We start from the raw sequence: 20,000 nt of genomic DNA, 5'->3' as shown, positions 1-20,000 counted from the left end.
ACATAAAATTCGATTTCATTTTAAATCAAATGAAACAGCCAGACTGAAGAATTGTGACACCTCTCAGTTCTGGCAGTATTCAACCGATTCTGATCGATAGGGCAGTACAGAGTTACTGGGATCAGCTGGCTGGACCTTGAAATGCCAGACGGGGGGGTGGGAGTAAATAGAAGTTGGTGAGAGTGGCTGATTGATTTATCAGGAAAAAAAAAGAGAGAAAAGAATGGAGAGCCACTCCGTCTACAGGACAGTGGGTGTGCTGGTAGGATGATGGTAGCAGGTCTGCTGAGTCTGAGTGGAGAGAGAAGTTTCGTAGGGCCTGCTCTTTTTTTTTTTAAAACCTATCTGAGTGGAGCAGAATACAGGGAGTTATATTTCATTCCTGGTAATCATACTTAACGCTGATTTACTGATGTATACATCTCTAAATATTGAGCTTCTATTAAGTTATAATGATTGTGAGAAGACATCTTTTGAGATCTTGGTGTTTGAAAAGGTAATCAAATATAGCTACATGATATTGTGTTTCATATCGTTGTCAATTTAAAAATTTAGCAAAAGCGGTTGGGATGAAACAAAAATTACTGTATTTGCGTGTAACTTACATCTGGTTATTTTCCAAGAGACCTAAATGAACTGCATGTGACATTGTCGAGTGTAATGTCTAACTCTTTTATGGCCTTGATAACACCCTGGTGGTCGTGGTAATGTCAGTGTGACGTTGTTGACATTCGGATGGTTTTGTGTACATACAGGTAAAAAACAAACAAACAAACAAACAAAAAAACAAACAAACAAAAACAACAACAACAACAAAAAAACAACAACCAACCAACAAACAAAACAACAACAACAAACAAGTGGACAGGGGAGAAGACTGATGGTAATGAGAAGTAAGGAGAAGCGGTGGATGGAGGGAAAGGTAGTGGGACTTGCAGAAAAAAGAAAAGGAAGAAAAAGTGTAGTCGAGCATGATGGGGTAAGACAGACCTGGGCTGAGATGTTCAATGATTTATCGCCAGCCTCAGACACAGTCCTCTTCAGCCCCTGAAGCTAAAACGGGTCCCAGACTAATCCTCCAAGCAGACTTTGCATTTCGCTGTTCAATCAGGGATGAGCCCTCATTGTTTGCTGGGTGCTGTCTCTGCCAGAGTTATCGCTTCAACGCATGCATGTGGTATAAATCCATCACATGTACCGGTCGTGGCTAGCTTCACCGAGGGAAGGCACAGGGTTGAGCCATCACAGAAATAGGATGGATTAAAAGGGGGGAAAAAGAAAATCAAAGAACAAAGCAATGTCGATTCTACTGTGGGTCTGTGAGCAAAGAGTTGTCAAGTCGTGTGTGTGTTAGTGTGTTTGTGTTAGTGTGCGTATCTGGGCGCGCGCGCATGCGTGTGGTTTTGATACTCCAAGGCTGAGCAGTCTGTGTAATTTGTTCAGTTTTGTCTAATCTCTGCAGTCTTTATAATCATTTCTTCGATTTCATCGTCCTGAATTTATCGTCATTTTGTAGAGGCAACTGACTGGTGTTCAGCCCCAAACCCAGTACACCCACACAGGAAGCTTTGAATGGAATGTGTGCTCAACCTTGTTCCACCTTCCCCCTCCTTCTGAAGAAGAGACTAGCGTTATTGAAACACATTTCCGACAGACTTTTCCATTTTCATCAGAGGAAAACTTCGGATCGAAGAAAGTCTGGCATCTCTCCTCCCTGGTGACATCAAGCACGTCTGATCGATTGTGAACTACAGAGTTACAGGGACCGGTGTGGGAGTGGTTCTCTACAGGGGAGATGGAGCGGGGGATGTAGTGGGGGTTAGTGAAAAGATGATTGATTTAACAGGCGAAGATGACTGATTCAGTAGGAGAAGATTACCGAGTCGATCTCAGAGCACAAAAGTTCCAGAGTCTAAGAGGCAGCATTTTCTGTGACACGTTGTTTTGTGTGTGATAAGGATGGCGGTGATGATTCCGTGGACTTTCCTGGGTGTTCGTTCTGCTTCTTGTCACTTCATGACGCTAGGAATGATTGGTTCGTAATGGGGAACAAACTAATCTGCAAGACATTGTCATGAGACACTGTTACGAGGAAATCACCAATGAGATGTATATTTCTCCAAATCCTACAAAAAGAAGAAGAACAGTGGTACAATGTTCAAATATTGATTTGGGTTTTGCCAATTTCATCATTGTATCAATTTGTAATGAGCAATTTGTATGACAGAATGATTATATATTTACCAATATTAAGATTGTTTTTGATACGTTCACGATTCAAATTTCTACGTGTGATGTTTATAAAACCCACTCCTCTCTGTGATGAACATGCTGATGAAGATTTCAACGGTCAGTTTGTGAGACACAAGCAACACATGAATAAACGAACGAACAAACAAAAGTCCCCGATGTTGGCACGAGTCGGATAAATAGCCTGGCAGTCGTGACGAACATGTTTTCATAGCATTGCAAGCAAATAGGTAATTAATATCGCCTTGATGGGGTCAGGCCACTCACTTGCTTTCTGATCCTCCAATCCCCATTTCGTTAAAAGGGATTCTGCCATCTCTCTGATAATTCCACTACATCTGCTGCTCCCAGCCCGTCTTTTTAGAATAGCTGGGCAAACGAATGGAATGGCTCTGGAAGCAGGGGGAAATGAACAAAAACACGAATAAAGTAATAGAAAGGTGAAATGGCAGCTGAGAAATGAATGTGCGTTTTGTTCGTGTGTGTGTGTGTGTGTGTGTGTGTGTGTGTGTGTGTGTGTGTGTGTGTGTGTGTGTGTGTGTGTGTGTGTTGTGTGTGTGTGTGTGTGTGTGTGTGTGTGTGTGTGTGTGTTGTGTGTGTGTGTGTGTGGTGTGTGTGTGTGTGTGTGTGTGTGTGTGTGTGTGTGTGTGTGTGTGTGTGTGTGTGTGTGTGTGTGTGTGTGTGACACAGTGATATTTGAAAATGCAAATATTGATGTGTGTGTGTGTGTGTGTGTGTGAGAGAGAGAGAGAGAGAGAGAGAGAGAGAGAGAGAGAGAGAGAGAGACAGACAGACAGACAGACAGACAGACAGATATACAGACAGACAGGCAGACAGAGAAGAAGAAGAAGAAAAAGAAGAAGGAGAAGAAGAAGAAGAAGAAGAACGGAATCAGAACGACTGTCGTAAACCACATGTGATAATGACATTTACCACGTTTTTCTCCCCAGCACAGGAAAGGAAACGGGAAACGATGGACATGATTGAAAAAAAAAAAAAAAGAAAAAAAAAATGAAGAAAAGAATGAAAACAAGTCGTTGTGTGTGTGTGTGTGTGTGTGTGTGTGTGTGTGTGTGTGTGTGCGTGTGTGTGTGCGTGCGTGCGTGCGTGTGTGTGTGTGTGTGTGTGTGTGTGTGTGTGTGTGTGTGTGTGTGTGTGTGTGGGATGGACATAAATCACAAGGACAATATTGTTAACTGGAGGCCGTGCATAACTGGAGGCCGTGCATGTCAGGTAACAATACATGTGTTCTGTGCACTTTAAATTCATTTCAATGCGTTTCCGTTGGATTGACAAAGACAGGACACACAAATACACGCATTAAACACACACACACGCACACCCACCCACCACCAGCACACACACACATACACACACACAAGCTCACATATACACACAGACGCAGACGTAGACGCAGACAAACAGACACAGACAGACAGACACACATACACACACCATAACCTTAGTAAGTGTTCAGTCTATGTTTGTGTGTGTGCGAAATAGTAGGGGAGAGAGAGAGAGAGGGGGGGGGGGGGGCAGACACAGATAGAGAGAGAGAGACACAGAAAGAGAGAGAGAGAGAGAGAGAGAGAGACAGACAGACAGAGAGAGCGTTAAAGCATAAGTAATTCCAACAGGACAGAGACGAACACAAAATCCGTTGTGGCAGTGACTGTGCGACAACAATAAAGTCACCCAATCATTATAATCCACATGGTCCACAGCAACTGAAGGTTTCAAAATCACGAACATACACCAGAGACGTGTCTACACATCTCTCAAGTTCACAATGTGATGGAACAATCAGGTCATTATCATGGAGTGAACTGTTCACATGACTTTTTTCGTACTCACTGCTCAGAATGTCTCTGGCGGCCCAGAGATGGAAAACATAACGCTTTGGGGATTCCGCATCAGGTTGGAATTTGAAGATGCGCATGGAAAAAAAAATAGAAGATAACAAGAAAGGCAAGGCCTTCAAGACTCACTTGTGATACACTTTAAAAAAAAATCCAAGTTTTTATGTATTGAGTATAATGCATTTACTGTTATATTTATATTTTTTGTATTCTCTAAACTTGGCACTTTGATCTGATATTCGACCCGACAAAGGATCTGTCATTATTATCATTTTTTGTTCAAACAGGAACTTCTTTTGCTAAGCATGGAAGTTTTATTTATTGCAAACGTTTTGGTGAAGATAGCAGAACAAGGGAAATTACTCTGCTGGGGAACTTAGTTTGCTTTAAACTGATCTTTCTCATCTTAAACATTACATTTTGAAATTATACTCAATACATAAAAAGCTTGGATTTTTTTTAAAAAGTGCATCACAAGTGAGTCTTGAAGGCCTTGCCTCTCTTGTTTCAAAATGTAATGTTTAAGATGAGAAAGATCAGTTTGAAGCAAATTAACTCCACTAGCATTACAGAGTAATTTCCCCTTTTTACTATCTGAACCAAAACGTTTGCAAAATAAATAAAAATTCCATGCTTAGCAAAAGAAGTTCCTGTTTGAACAAAAAATGATAATAATGACTGCTCTAGCTGTTGGGTCAGAATATCGGATCAAAGTGCCAAGTTTAGAGAATACAAAAAATATAAATATAACAGTAAATGCAGTTTGCATATAATTAGGCTTCATTCTTTATTTTTTTTGTGCCAATCCCAGAAGCGCAATATTGTTTTAAACACGATGACTGGAAAGAACTGGATTTTTCCTATTTTTATGCCAAATTTGGTGTCAACTGACAAAGTAGTTGCAGAGAAAATGTCAATGTTAAAGTTTACCACGGACACACAGACACACACACACACACACACACACACACACACACACACACACACACACACACAGACAACCGAACACCGGGTTAAAACATAGACTCACTTTGTTTACACAAGTGAGTCAAAAATCACGAAATGGGAAATGTTTTACATGTCAGGGTTTTCCCAAAAGGTGAAGAGTAAACTGGAAAAGGTCGAGAAAGAACAAAGAAAGCCTTTGCAAGGAAGATACTACTCCTACCACTACTACTGCTACTACTACTACTAGCTGGACATTTATCAGCGCTTTCCTCATTGCACAAAGAACAGTTGCTCAGACATCAAGCTAACTGCATAGAAAAAACGATCATCTATGCTTTCACCCCCCCCACACCCCCCCGTCACCCCCCTCACTAAAGACAATTCCTTACAGTAATCGATGAAATTGATGCCAGTGATCACTTCAGAATCGATCTGCAACTGCGATTCAGTATTGAAGTTAAGGTGTACTTATATCACAATGACATATGAATCATATCTCTCTCTCTCTCTCTCTCTCTCTCTCTCTCTCTCTGCTGTGGACCATGTATAAATAGTGCAACAAGGTGTATCAAGTACTGGTTAAGGTTGCTGAATATGAATGTGCAACGATTACCCAGACAGGCATATTTGATGTTGTTTAACTTAGACGAAAGGGGAAAAAATGCTGGGTGTCTTTAGTAAAAAATACTTTATTTAGACTTGGGTTTGGATATGTCTGGTTGCAACAAGGCGTTGGTTGTGAGCAAACATTTTTGTCATTATTTAAGCAAAGAATGAAAGATATATTTATGCAGGAGTGGGACGAGTCAGTAATGTCTAAAGACATATATCATAACTACAGACTGTTTAAAACTGGTTTTCAGTGTGAGCAATATTTTGAATATGTGGATAAAAAGTGTTTTAGGGACTGTTTAGTAAAATTACGGCTTGGTTTGCTCCCAATAAATGGATCATTTTTTAGAAGAACATTCAAATGTAATTCAAATTACGCATGTAAACGTTGTAATGTAATCGAAGATGAAAACCATTTTATAAACAATTGTGTCCTTTACAATGACCTGCGGTAAAAACATCTGAACTCTGAAGGTCAATCGTATGTTCACTTGATGAAGAATGGTTCTGTTTACAGTATTCGTAAACTATGCGTTTATATATTTAATGCCCTGAAGATACGACAGGAATTCTGTGACAACAATGATGAAAGTTAGAATTAATTTACAATGCACGAGAAGCACTTTCGTTCTACAGGTTAAGTTAGTACGTATTTTACATTTTGTTGTGGTTGAGTGATCACCATATTGTGTACTTTTGACCTCTTTCCAGGGGCCGGAGGCCTGGAGATTAAAGTTTTGTTCTTGTTCTTGTTCTTGTTCTCTCTCTCTCTCTCTCTCTCTATATATATATATATATATATGTGTGTGTGTGTGTGTGTGTGTGTGTGTGTGTGTGTCTAAAATTTATTTTGACAAATATCCGTTTATTCTCAATCCTTACTATTGTCCTGCTGGAATAGAGCGACCTCTGGATAAGAAGGTGGCCACAGGTTTCTCCTTATACCATTGTTCCTTATGTCATCCTGCGTGGTCCCTGTACCATTTTTACTATGTAATCCTGCCTGGTTCCTGTACCATTCTATGTCATCCTGCCTGGTTCCTGTACCATTCTATGTCATCCTGCCTGGTTCCTGTACCATTCTATGTCACCCTACCTGGTTCCTGTACCATTCTATGTCACCCTGCCTGGTTCCTGTACTATTCTGTGTCATCCTGCCTGGTTCCTGTACCATTCTATGTCATCCTGCCTGGTTCCTGTACCATTCTATGTCATCCTGCCTGGTTCCTGTACCATTCTATGTCACCCTGCCTGGTTCCTGTATCATTCTATGTCACCCTGCCTGGTTCCTGTATCATTCTATGTCATCCTGCCTGGTTCCTGTACCATTCTATGTCATCCTGCCTGGTTCCTGTACCATACTATGTCATCCTGCCTGGTTCCTGTACCATTCTATGTCACCCTGCCTGGTTCCTGTACCATTCTATGTCACCCTGCCTGGTTCCTGTACCATTCATACTATGTCACCCTGCCTGGTTCCTGTACCATTGTATGTCATCCTGCCTGGTTCCTCTACCATTCGTACTATGTCATCCTGCCTGGTCCCTGTATCATTCTATGCCATCCTGCCTGGTTCCTGTATCATTCTATGTCATCCTGCCTGGTTCCTGTACCATACTATGTCATCCTGCCTGGTCCCTGTACCATACTATGTCATCCTGCCTGGTCCCTTCACTATTCTATGTCATCCTGCCTGGTCCCTGTACCATTCTATGTCATCCTGCCTGGTCCCTGTATCATTCTATGTCATCCTGCCTGGTCCCTTCACTATTCTATGTCATCCTGCCTGGTCCCTGTACCATTCTATGTCATCCTGCCTGGTTCCTGTATCATTCTATGTCACCCTGTCTGGATCCTGTATCATTCTATGTCATCCTGCCTGGTCCCTGTACCATTCTATGCCACACTGCCTGGTTCCTGTACCATTCTGTGTCATCCTGCCTGGTTCCTGTACCATTCTATGTCACCCTGCCTGGTTCCTGTTCCATTCTATGTCATCCTGCCTGGTTCCTGTACCATACTATGTCATCCTGCCTGGTCCCTGTACTATTCTATGCCACACTGCCTGGTCCCTGTATCATTCCGCCCTTCTGCTTGGTCATCTGCTCCTTCATCTTCAATCCTCACACACTGACACAGATCAATTAAAATGTTTATTTTCAATCAAGCGTTACAGCCGCCTTGCCTGAAGCTGTCGATGGGATGCAAATGATGGACGATAAAATCATTATGATTAAACGAATTGCGCACACCCTAATGGAAATGGGCGTTTTCGTGCACACACACACACACACACACACACACACACACACACACACACACACACACACACACACACACACAGAGTTGTGAAAACAACAACAACAACGACGACGACAACATAAAACAAAACATGATGACGTGGTAGAGAGTGCCCCTGTTGGAAAGGAAGAGGGGGTAGAGAGAGAGACAAAGAAGAGTGCCTTGCAGGAACATTCCACAACTGTCTGGCAGACAAGTGCCTGCTTCAGCAGGGCCACTCCAGGTGGACAATGAAGTGAAGTTGCACTGAATAAATGAATGTGTGCCGTTATCTGACCAATTCAAGACCATCGTTCTGATCCATGGCTTCATATCTCTGGAATGGCCGGGGAAGAAAGAGTATGCTTCATTTCTTTCTTTCAACAAGTGTGATGAAAAAGAAACCTGTGCTCATAGTAGAACACACGCGGACATGAATGAATACCAAACATTGCGAGAGTTGAGACGTAAACCAGGAACTTCTGTTCACAGTTCTTGGTGACGAGGATGAGAAACGATAGGCAGACATACAACCAAACAAAGAAAATATTTCGTTTTGCCGCCCCCCCCTCTCTCTCTTTTATCCTCATCCTTATATTTCGTCCACTTCATCCTCCTCTTCTGTATTTCATCATTCTTCTGTTGAACTGTGTGCCTCTGTGTCTCTGTCTGTGTCGCTCTCACTTTGTTCGTCTGAGCATGATCCAATCATGAGATCTAGACATATTTTCTTGGATCATGGAGAGTTAACTACATCCACCATACCCACACGGCAACACCACAATGTGAACACCCCGTGTGTCTGCATACATACATGCGTACAGGCAGTGAAGTGCGACACGTTGTTGGGGAAATAAATCTGGACAGCAGTAGATCCCAACAAACCAACAAACAGTGCAGAATACTCTCTGATTGTAAACTGACAGGCAGTGTGGTGGTGGTGGTAGTGGTTAGGGGGGGAGGGAGGATTGGGGGTCATGCAGGGAGCGAGATGAGAGTTATGGGCTGTGTGAGATTGCATCAGAGGCTAGGAGTGGCAGGGCAGGTTAGCAGTTAACTCATTGCCCATCTCAGTCCACCGTTGGCCTTCTCCATTCTGCCTGACTGCCCCTCCCTGCCCGCTTCACTGCCCCCCTCTGAGCTCACTGCTCGTCCGTCTCTCCCCACGTGGTCACCGTCTTCTTCCACTTCCTTTACAATGCAAACCAAATAAAACGCCATTTTTTAAAATTTCGAATTGTTAACTTCATTGAAGCCTGTTGAACAATTTATGTGAACATAAAGGTCACATGGAAATTAGTAAAAATAAAGAAATTTTAATAGACAAAATAAGATAATGAATAATGAATGAACAAACACATTCCTGAATAGACAAATATACAATGTATGTATGAATAGATACAATACAGAAATGAATACGTGACAAAAAATAAAAACAGTGGACGCTGAAGTGGTGAACATGTATTAAAAAACAACCACCAAAAAGGACGAAAAAAAAAAAAAGAAGAAGAAGAAGAAGAAAAAGAAGAAGAAGAAGAAGAAGAACCCCCCCCCCCCCCAAAAAAAAAGGATTATAATGATGTGATGTGTTTGATTGTGACCATGATCATTTTCACTTGGAGAATTTTTTAAAACAAAAAAGCAACATTGTCTGCCCTGTTTAATGACACTGCTTCCACAGTGCTCACCCTGATCTCTCCATGTGCAACCACACCCAGGATTATCTAATACAGTCCCGGCGCCAGCAGTCCAGTTTCAGTTTCAGTTTCACTTTCTCAAGGAGGCGTCACTGCGTTCGGACAAATCCATACACGCTACACCACATCTGTTGAGCAGATGCCTGACCAGCAGCATAACCCAACGCGCTTAGTCAGGCCTTGAGTGCATGCTTACATATTTGTGTACCTATGAAGGGGATTTCATTTTACGTAATTTCGCCAGAGGACAACACTCTCGTTGCCATGGGTTCTTTTTCAGTGCGCCAAGTGCGTGCTGCACACGGGACCTCGGTTTATCGTCTCATCCGAAAGACTAGACGCTCAGTTTGATTTTCCAGTCAAACTTAGGAGAAAGGGCGAGAGCGGGATTCGAACCCACACCCTCACGGACTCTCTGTATTGGCAGCTGAGCGTCTTAACCATTCTGCCACCTTCCGCCAGCAGTCCACAGGCTGCTATTGATGTTAGGTCACCAAGGAGAGATCCTGAACTGTACAGGCTGCTGTCAATGTTAGATCACCAAGGAGAGATCCCCAACTGTACAGGTTGCTGTCAATGTTAGGTCATTAAGGAGAGATCCCCAACTGTACAGGTTGCTATTGATGTAAGGTCACCAAGGAGGGACACTGAACTATACAGGTTGCTATTGATGTAAGGTCACCAAGGAGGGACCCTGAACTGTACATGTTGCTATTGATGTAAGGTCACCAAGAAGGGATCCTGAACTGTACATGTTGCTATTGATGTAAAGTCACCAAGGAGAGATCTCGAACTGCTGCTGAGGTACTTCAATGGTGGTCATCAGGACGCCATCTACTGCACGGCGATAATCACTTAGTTGCAGAACGAAACTGAGTGTGCATATACCTCGGATGGAGACAGCCACTACGTCCCTCTGACAACAGTCCCGGGAATATTGTTTTGTATTGTTTGTATTACTCTTTTGGTCACAACAGATTTCTCTGTGTGAAATTCGGGCTGTTCTCACCAGGGAGATCGCGTCGTTACACTACAGCGCCACCCTTTTTTGTTTGCATTTTTTCCTGCCTCCAGAACACCAAAACCCTTGGCAGGAATATTACCTTTCTATATTTATTTGGCGGTGTTGCCTTGATATAAAACCTGAGACATATTATGTTCTTCATAATCACCACAGCTTTAGTACTCGAATTAATCTTCTGAAAGACATGAAAGGATCAAAGGGGGAACATGTTTTTGTTAAGCTTGATGGTTAGTTTGTTTTCCTTCTTTCTTATACAGTGAGGCTCAGTGTCATCATGTGACAGTGACCAGACACAAGCCTTTCCACATTCATCCCCAAATCACCACCCCAGACATAACAAACGCGTCAGACGTGTACTCTACAAACAACTGAGTACTCACCTCTTATTAGATCAGTCATTTTCCTTGTGAAATCAATTAGCTTTTCACAGTCCTTCCAGGACATCCCCCGCTCCATCTTCCCTATAGATATCTACTCCCACGTTGGTCCCTGGAACTCTGAAGCCCACAATCGATCAGACGTGCTTTATGTCACCCGGGAAGAAAGATGCCACACATATTCGATCAGGGATTTCCTCTGATAAAAATGGAAATGGAAAAGTTTGTTAGAAGTGTGTTGCGATAACTCAGGCTTCTTCTTTGTGGATGAGAACAAGAAAAGGTGGAACAAGGTTGAGCAAACTCTGTGTTGCTTTTACGTCGGTGTATGGTGTTTTGAATTTGTGGCTGAAGATCAAATGCTGGTTGTGCCATGGCTGTCACATTAGGACTTTTACGTACATGACACTGGTTTTACAGAATACAAAGAAGTCATGAAAGCACAAAAATGACACATGCATGACGCAAAGATGTGAATGAAATTGCATTTCTACCACATGAATCTTATAATCAAGTTGTATGGAATACATATCAAACAATGCTAGTAATCGCATCTGATATATCCCATTTTGTTATCTTTTTCGAGGTGTTTAATTGTTCATTGTAATTCCATTTAAAACAAATCTGACATTACATGACTGGAATCATTCAATCAGAAGTGATAAGTATTCGCTGGCTGCTTCAGTGTTTTCAAACTGCTGTTTTGAATCAATTCTCATTAATGAAAAGAAACCTGAGAGGGTAACGAACAGTTCATAGAGCTTATGGTGGAATCATTTTTTTCCCATTTCATTATAGTGATATCAACGACAGAGCCATATTTAAGGCGTATAAAAAAAATGCAGGATTCCCTTTCTGCCCGCCAACCCACCCCCACCCCCACCCCCGTCAAGAAAAATGATTGGAGTTCTCAGGACCATGGAAGCTTAAGCAAAAAGGTCTGTCTCGATACTCAATAAAATCAAGATCATGCATAGTTGCTACTACAATGATTTGGCAAACAACAATGTACTGACCACTGAAGGCATTATGTATCCCGCCTATAATTCCATTACCTCGTTTATGATGACAAAGTACCATGGCTATTTATCTATTTCCGTCTTGATTAACATTTTCACATTTACAATGGATTTTGCGAACTTGAATGCATAATATTTTGTGTGTGTGGTTTACAAGTATGTGCCATTATTGAACTGAACCCAACTGTTCATTTTCTTTCTCAAAGAGTCATCTGCCCTTTCTTTGCTTTCTACATTAGTTCGGCATTAACGCCAGTCTGTGGCCGTCTCTGGTAGAGAGTCTGCAGGGACTGGTTGACGCGATAAGATACACACAACACACATGCATTGAAGCGATAACACGTGACAGAGTCAGCACCCTAACAAACAGTGAGGACTCCTCCGTGACAAAACAGGCGAAACGCGAAGTCTGCTTGGAGGATTAGACCGCGACAGTTGCAGCTTTAGGGGCTGAGGGGAGTTATTGTGTGTGAGGCTGGTTGTTTTAAAATCCCTGGCTGTGCCTGAATGCCCTTCTTCCCTGTACGCCTGGCTGCTCTCTGTCTCTTTACCAAACTCCATCTCCACAATGCAAACCATTTGTCAGCGTCCACAATATGGCTGAGCCATCTCCCAAATACCCTCCACCGTCCGTCTTGCCATGAAGGTTGTATTATCTCAACAGATGATGTTTCACAATGTCCATTGCAAAGTACTTTTCATTCATACACACAGAGTATTAGAAGTACAGTTTCAGATTACAGTGATACAAGAGTTTTTGAACTTCTGAGGAGAAAAAATACCTGAAGAAAGGAAGGAAGAAATAAACAAATAATAATAATAATGTTGATGATGATGATGATAATGATAATAATGATAACAATAATTATGATGATAATGACAAGAACAAGAACAACAAGAACAACAAGAACAAGGACAACAAGAACAAGAACAACAACAATAATAATAATAATAATAAATACAAAGATAAAAAAAACACCTTAAATATCCATGAAATACTGAGCCTTTTCATTCCCATCATGCAGACATCGGTCTTAGTGGCATCGGGTGAAAACAGTCTTTCAACCTCTCACATTGTTGTCGATGAGTGGTTTGTAACTGTGCCACTTACACACAAAAACTCAACAAGTCACGTTCGTTTGGTAATATACTTTTCCGTTTTGCATCTCGGTTTTAAAAAAAAGGTTACAAAATTTGCAGTTATATAAGAACTTTGCAGATACTAATACGCCTATACAATCTATTATCTCATCAGATTTTGTCAAAAGGTCAGTGGCAAATAGAACGAGTTCTCTGGACAGAAGCAAATATTGTGATTTGGTATATTTATTGTTCAAGAAGTTCTGGAGCTCATTCCAAAACACTCATCCTCTCTGTCTGTGCACACACTCACTGTGCCTGCAAACAGACTGGCTCCTTGGTCTGTCATTGTCTGCTGTTTGTTCCTGTTACATCAATCAGCTCCTCTCGCCAATTTCAATTTCCTCCGATTCCTGTTTCGCGCGTTGGAGTCTGGCCCACTGATCTCCATTAACTATGTACTCTCCTGCCGACAGAATGTTTGGACCCACACCATCGCAAAGGAGAGATGCCGCACTTTTTTCGATTAGAAATCGATGCTTGTTGGACATTTGTACGCACAGTTCAGATCTCTCTTGGGAAATGTGGTGGAAGTCGAACGGAAGGGTTTTGGACAGGATTACACGGATGTTCTTCATTCAATATTGTAGATCATTTGAGAAGAAGAAGAAGAAGAAGAAGAAGAAGAAGAAGAAGAAGAAGAAGAAGAAGAAGAAGAAGAAGAAGAAGAAAGGTAGACTAAAATGACCAATTACTGAAACGCGAATGTAAATGGGCAACACAGTGACACATTTCAGTCCTTCGTCTTCGGTACAATGAGCAAACATTCAACAACAACAACAACAATAACAACAACAACAACAAACAAACAACAAAAAGATATGTTAATTTACGTTATTTTTTGATTATTCAAAATGATTTAAATCAATCTAATCTAATCTAACACGAGAATCCTAATTTGATGAGAGATAAACAGTAATACACTGTGTCCATTGCTCTCTCTCTCTCTCTCTCTCTCTCTCTCTCTCTCTCTGTCTGTGTCAGTCTGTCACAAGCAAATGATGTGCCTGCACAAACAACTTAGGAAATGGAAATTGGAACTTCACAATAATATGAACATCAAATGTTTGTTTTTCTTTGATTTAAGATACGGACGAAAGGAATTGTCTGACTGACATTAAGTAAATCAAACAACAGCAGACATTGCGTCAATTTTATTATTATTGTCTCTGTCCTTGACAGATGCCTCTTTTTGAACACTAGACGTTTTTTGTTTTTTTTTTTTTTTTGTTTTTTTTGTTTTTGCGAAAGGTGCATTCCCGCTGACTCATGATTTAGGGATGTCAAACGATGGATAACCGGACAGACGGTAAACACAAGTCCTCAAGAGACAGTCCAACAAATCTCTGTTTCAGCGCTTGAAGTTCCATTTAATTTAATTTCATTTATTTTATTCTATTTTTATTTATTCATTTTTGGGGGGTCGGAGGGGGGGGAGGGGGGAATAGGGGGGAGTGGCTCATTATTTAGGGATGTCAAACGATGGATAATCCGGCAGACGGAAAACACAAGATCTCCAGAGAACACCAAACAAAGCGCCGTTTCAACACTGGACTTCAAATGCGACAGGAGCTTTTCAACCTCTGCAAACCCCAAACGCCGCTGTTTCGTGATTTAGACATGTCAAACGATGGATAATCCGGCAGAGGGAAGTAACAAGTTCTCTGGAGAAAATCACACTATTCGCCCTGCCTCATAATTAAAAAAAGAATCCTATGACCTGGGCCATCAAAGTTTCAACGTATCAAGTGGACCACTCCAAAGTCTTGTCGACGGAAAGCGAAATCAGTCTTCAGAGCTCATTTTCCTCCAACATGACCTGCCATCAAATGACGAACAGTTTGTGTCTTGCAGGCTAAAGGATACCCTGGGGGGATATAAAGACTGAAAAAGAAAACCTACTACTTGATGCGAGCAGATGACAGAAAAATCGCCCTCAGCGACATCAAATAGTTGACGCAACAGTAGTTATAGTAACAGCAGCAGTAGTAGTAGTAGTAGTAGCAGCAGCAGCAGCAGCAGTAGTGGTAGTAGTAGTAGTAGTAGTAGTAGTAGTAGTAGTAGTAGTAGTAATCCAATCTATATAGCGCGTTTCCATACAAAACATGATCAGCTGTGTTGCACAATGCAAAACCTGACAAGTAAAACACGCATTAAAACACTTAAATGAAAAACCTAACATGCATCACCACAAACAAACATGCAACCAAACACTAAAATATGTACAGACACACCCAAGGATCTCCATATACAACATCACGCTCATCATAACATGTCATTATCACAATATCTAAGTAATGCACACTTTAGATGCATCACAATACTTACATTAACAACTGCGATTCATGGAATAGTATCGCAGTACTTAAAAATGCCAACAACCCCAATTCTTAAAACCGGTCACATAGACCACACAATTCCAAATTTATAGGCACGTGTTGGGAAATGTGGTGGTGAAAGAGATATGGCTGATACATGAAACCCTGTCGGCATATTGTTGTTGGTGGCTGAGGCTGGTGATGAGAAATGGGCCTTTTTCCCTCCCCGAAACGAGATACCGGTTGTATGGGAGCAATACCTCATACACATTACAACGAGGCTACATGATAATCTTGGAGGTTTCTTGTGTTCAGCTTCCTTGCCTGTATCTATCAAGCCTCTTATGGATTGTTATGATTATACTACAAGTGCATAAATGGTAGGGCCATTCGACTCATACCTCGCCCACTCCGGATTCGAAACAATATATTGGTACTTGTAGGTATTGCACAGTGTCAGTTGGATTTACTCTACAAGGAGTGATGGTTAGAAGTAGGTAGCTGTTTCTAGCTTGTCAACAAATGATGACGCACATGATAGTCATGACTATGGCTGAAAATGCAAACACTATTATATAATAATATGCTGAACGGAAGGACGGCAGTTTTTCATCAGTTACGTAATTATCCAGCCCAGTGGTCTGCTCAATTACCTCTGACCACCCTTCGACATGAGATTCACCAGCCAAAGAGAAATTACGGATGATCGATGTGCTCTTTCTTGCCTCAAAGAGTTTCTACAAAATCAGCTCCCTTGACCGTCCAGGCAAAATATCAATGTTCACCAGCGATAAAAAGGTTTGAACCCAAGCATAAAACACCTGTTTGCTGGGGAGTGAAAAGACTGATCCCTGTTTTGCAACAGCTTCCTATCCCTCCACCTTTCCACACCTCCTTTCGGACAATAAATACATGACATTCCCCCATCCCCCCACCCTCACGCGAGACATAATTGGTTAGATCAACGCGCATATACGCATGCTGATATATTTCTGTGTTGGCATGCTTTCTATATTTTACAAAGTGCACACAATGTGTGTGTGTGTGTGTGTGTGTGTGTGTGTGTGTGTGTGTGTGTGTGTGTGTGTGTGTGTGTGTGTGTGTGAAAAACAGCATTGCATTATAAATGCAATTGCATCTTAAACTATGCAATGCCCTTAATATTCTACAGTGCCTTTAAAAGAAATATACTGCACATAATTATACCTCTTGGTACCCCCGAAAACGGAGGATGGTTGCCTACATGGCGGGGTAAAAACGGTCATACACGTAAAAGCCCACTGGTATACATACGAGTGAACATGGGAGTTGCAACCCACGAACGAAGAAGAAGATACCTCTCGGTGAAATATGGAAATATGCAACACAGCAATCTTTAACATCGAGAACACGAAAAAAGTCCAACAAATATGAATATTGACTTTATTATGCCTGCTGCCTCTCGCATTAGAACGGATCACAACACACACACACACACACACACACACACACACACACACACACACACACACACACACAGAGAGAGAGAGAGAGAGAGAGAGAGAGAGAGAGAGAGTATACACATATCAGGAAAATTCAATTCTGCTTTTTAACTTTATTAATCACGATCCTCTCAAGAACTGTTCTCTGTCAGAACCAGTTTCAGTTTCACTTTCTCAAGGAGGTGTCACTTCGTTTGGACAAATCCATACAGGCTTCACCACATTTGCTAGGCAGATGCCTGACCAGCAGCATAACTAAACGCGCTTACTGAGACTTTGAGTGCATGCAGATATATTTTTGTACCCATCAGAGTGGATTTCTTTGCCAGAAGCTTGCCATTGCACAACACTCTCGTTGCCATTGGTCAAGTGCATGCCGCACACGGGACCTCGATTTATCGTACCATCCGAAAGACTAGACGCTCAGTTTCATCTTCCAGTCAAACATTGGGAGAAAGGGCGATAGTGGGATTCAAACCCAGACCCTCACGGTTTCAGTACCGATGATAGATACAAAAGAGAACAGCGCGGTGGTCGAGCCTTTTCAACATCTGCTGTTAAAATATGGAACTCTTTGCCCCACCACGTCCGTCGCAGCCCCTCACTACCTTCCTTTAAATCAACATCAAGACTTTCCTATTCTAGAAGCATTTCCTCTAGACTCTCTCATACATGAAAGTAGTTAGTTGATTGTGAAGCTATATTTGTGACGCTGCATTATGTGTGCGTCTTATGTATGTATGTATGTATGTATGTATTGTACGTACGAATTTGTATGCGCATATATGTTTATTGTGCATGATTGTGAGTTGAGGACTGAGTGTGTTTCGTAAGCGTGTCTGTGTGGATTGTAAAAACTTTGTTCAATGAGGAAAGTGCTGATAAATGTCTAGTTATTATCATCCTCATTATTATCATTATTACTAATAAATGAGCGTCTTAATCATTCTACCAACTTTCTCTGTTGGAATGATAATCACAATATAAGATTTAAGCTTCATTGCTCAGAGTATAGGCCACTAATGCCCATGATATACAATAATCAATAATTACATGATATAAATGAATGGTCATAACATAAACAAGCAAACCAGCCAAACAAATCCAAGACAAGAGATACAAGAAAATAACACAAGGGAAACAACCCACAAATCATAATTACTGCTTTTCATGGAAACGTAACGGGAAATGTCACAGCCGCAAAAACAAAAAGGTTCACTGATGTAAATTATTTATATTTCCAGTGATAGGATTTGGTTTGAGGGAGGGAGATAGGGGTTCTTAAATGATTAAAAAACAAAACAAACCCTAACCAAAAACAAACCCAAATGTCAAGTGAAGTTTTGTTCTTATTTCGAAACAGTGAAAGAGATTACGGTCGACAGGCAAGTAATTAACACTCTTGTGGAATTCAACTCGTTCTGTGTCCGTCTTTTTTTTTCCTCTTCACACAATGGGGCAAGCCATGTACGTGCACTTGAGCATCATTCAAAGCATGAAATTAAATTCAAGCAAGAGAGAACACTGAACACTGAGTGGTTTAATGAATAGGCCACTGGCCCATGTCACTGAGGGTGGTTACAAATTCATAGTCACATCAGATGAATGATTCCATGCAAGGTCACGCAAGTTATGATCAAAAACCATATTACATAATTTGAACATGTGCACATAGTTATCCAAACTCGTGTACATGGACACATATACACAGCTATGCACATACATACATGCACATTTAAATACACACACACACACACACACCTATGCACACACACACACACACACACACACACACACACACACACACACACACACACACACACACTCATGTAAGTATTGATGACATACTTAAACTATCACTCCATCAGATACATACGACGGACTTTCAGAGCTTTCTCAAGGAACAGAGCAAGGCGGATGACCAACGTTTTACATTCTGATGCAAATAGCATTGTCAGCTTAAACTGTGATGGATAATTATAATATTTGGCAGGGATATACTGTTCTCTTAAATCCTGGTACTTTGGACATTGTATGACAAAATGAGTTTCAGTTTCTATTTCAAATTCACAGAATGGGCAAAGCAGCTGATTTACTGACAAGTTCCTTCTGAAACGCAACTTATGGACATACAATTCAGACACACCCAGTCGCATTCTATCAGACTGTCTCTGGCTCGCAAATGATTTACTAATTGTAAGTATGGAGATAAAATAAGATCACTTTTAAATGTTCTATAGAATTGAAAACGTTCACTGTGCAGCATATCAGAAGACCACTGTGTTTTGTATTCACCAATTAGCTTATTTCTCAAGAGTTTTAAAAATTCATTTTCGTTAACGACCCCTTGGTTTTCCCAGACCTCCCCAAAGCCAAATTTATATAAGAAAAAGCAGACCGAGGATGCCCAAGTGTTCTTATTACTGTAATGGTAGTATAATAACATTTTATACGCTTTGTGTGGTAAGCGATGGGGCGACATTTTCAAAATTTTCAACCAATACTTAATGCTCTTTAAGTATAGATTAACACACAGTGGGAACCGTCCAAGTTCTCCATATACCATTATGTTAGGTGTTCTTAAACTAATATTCAAGAATCTTTTCAAAGCAAAAAGGTGTACCTTTTCCACAGTGTCAACATTTGCAATGATTCCCAAAACCTGGCGGAGGGCGGCCATTATTGTGTCCGAGTCTGTGTGCACGTACGATGTCATCACGGCACCACACTTTACCTGGCACTGTCGCTTCTAATACACTGAGAACAGCCGTCAGGCATTCGTGGTACGACTCGGGGCTGGATGTTCGAGGAACATTGAAAAACTTCAGGTTTTCACGTCTCGAAAACATTTCAAGTTTTTCTATCTTGTCCGACAGTTTTGCTGTGACTTGTGACAAACTGCCTGCTTTGCGAGGTATGTTTCATGAACAGCAGTTGTCACCGTTTCTTCAAGTGATGATGTTTTGGCACGCAGCTCGTGCATTTCGCATTTTAG

Source organism: Babylonia areolata, chromosome 1, assembly GCF_041734735.1.
Source record: "Babylonia areolata isolate BAREFJ2019XMU chromosome 1, ASM4173473v1, whole genome shotgun sequence".
Classification (NCBI taxonomy): domain Eukaryota; kingdom Metazoa; phylum Mollusca; class Gastropoda; order Neogastropoda; family Buccinidae; genus Babylonia; species Babylonia areolata.
The sequence above is the reverse complement of the archived record's forward strand: the minus strand, read 5'-3'. Positions refer to the sequence as shown.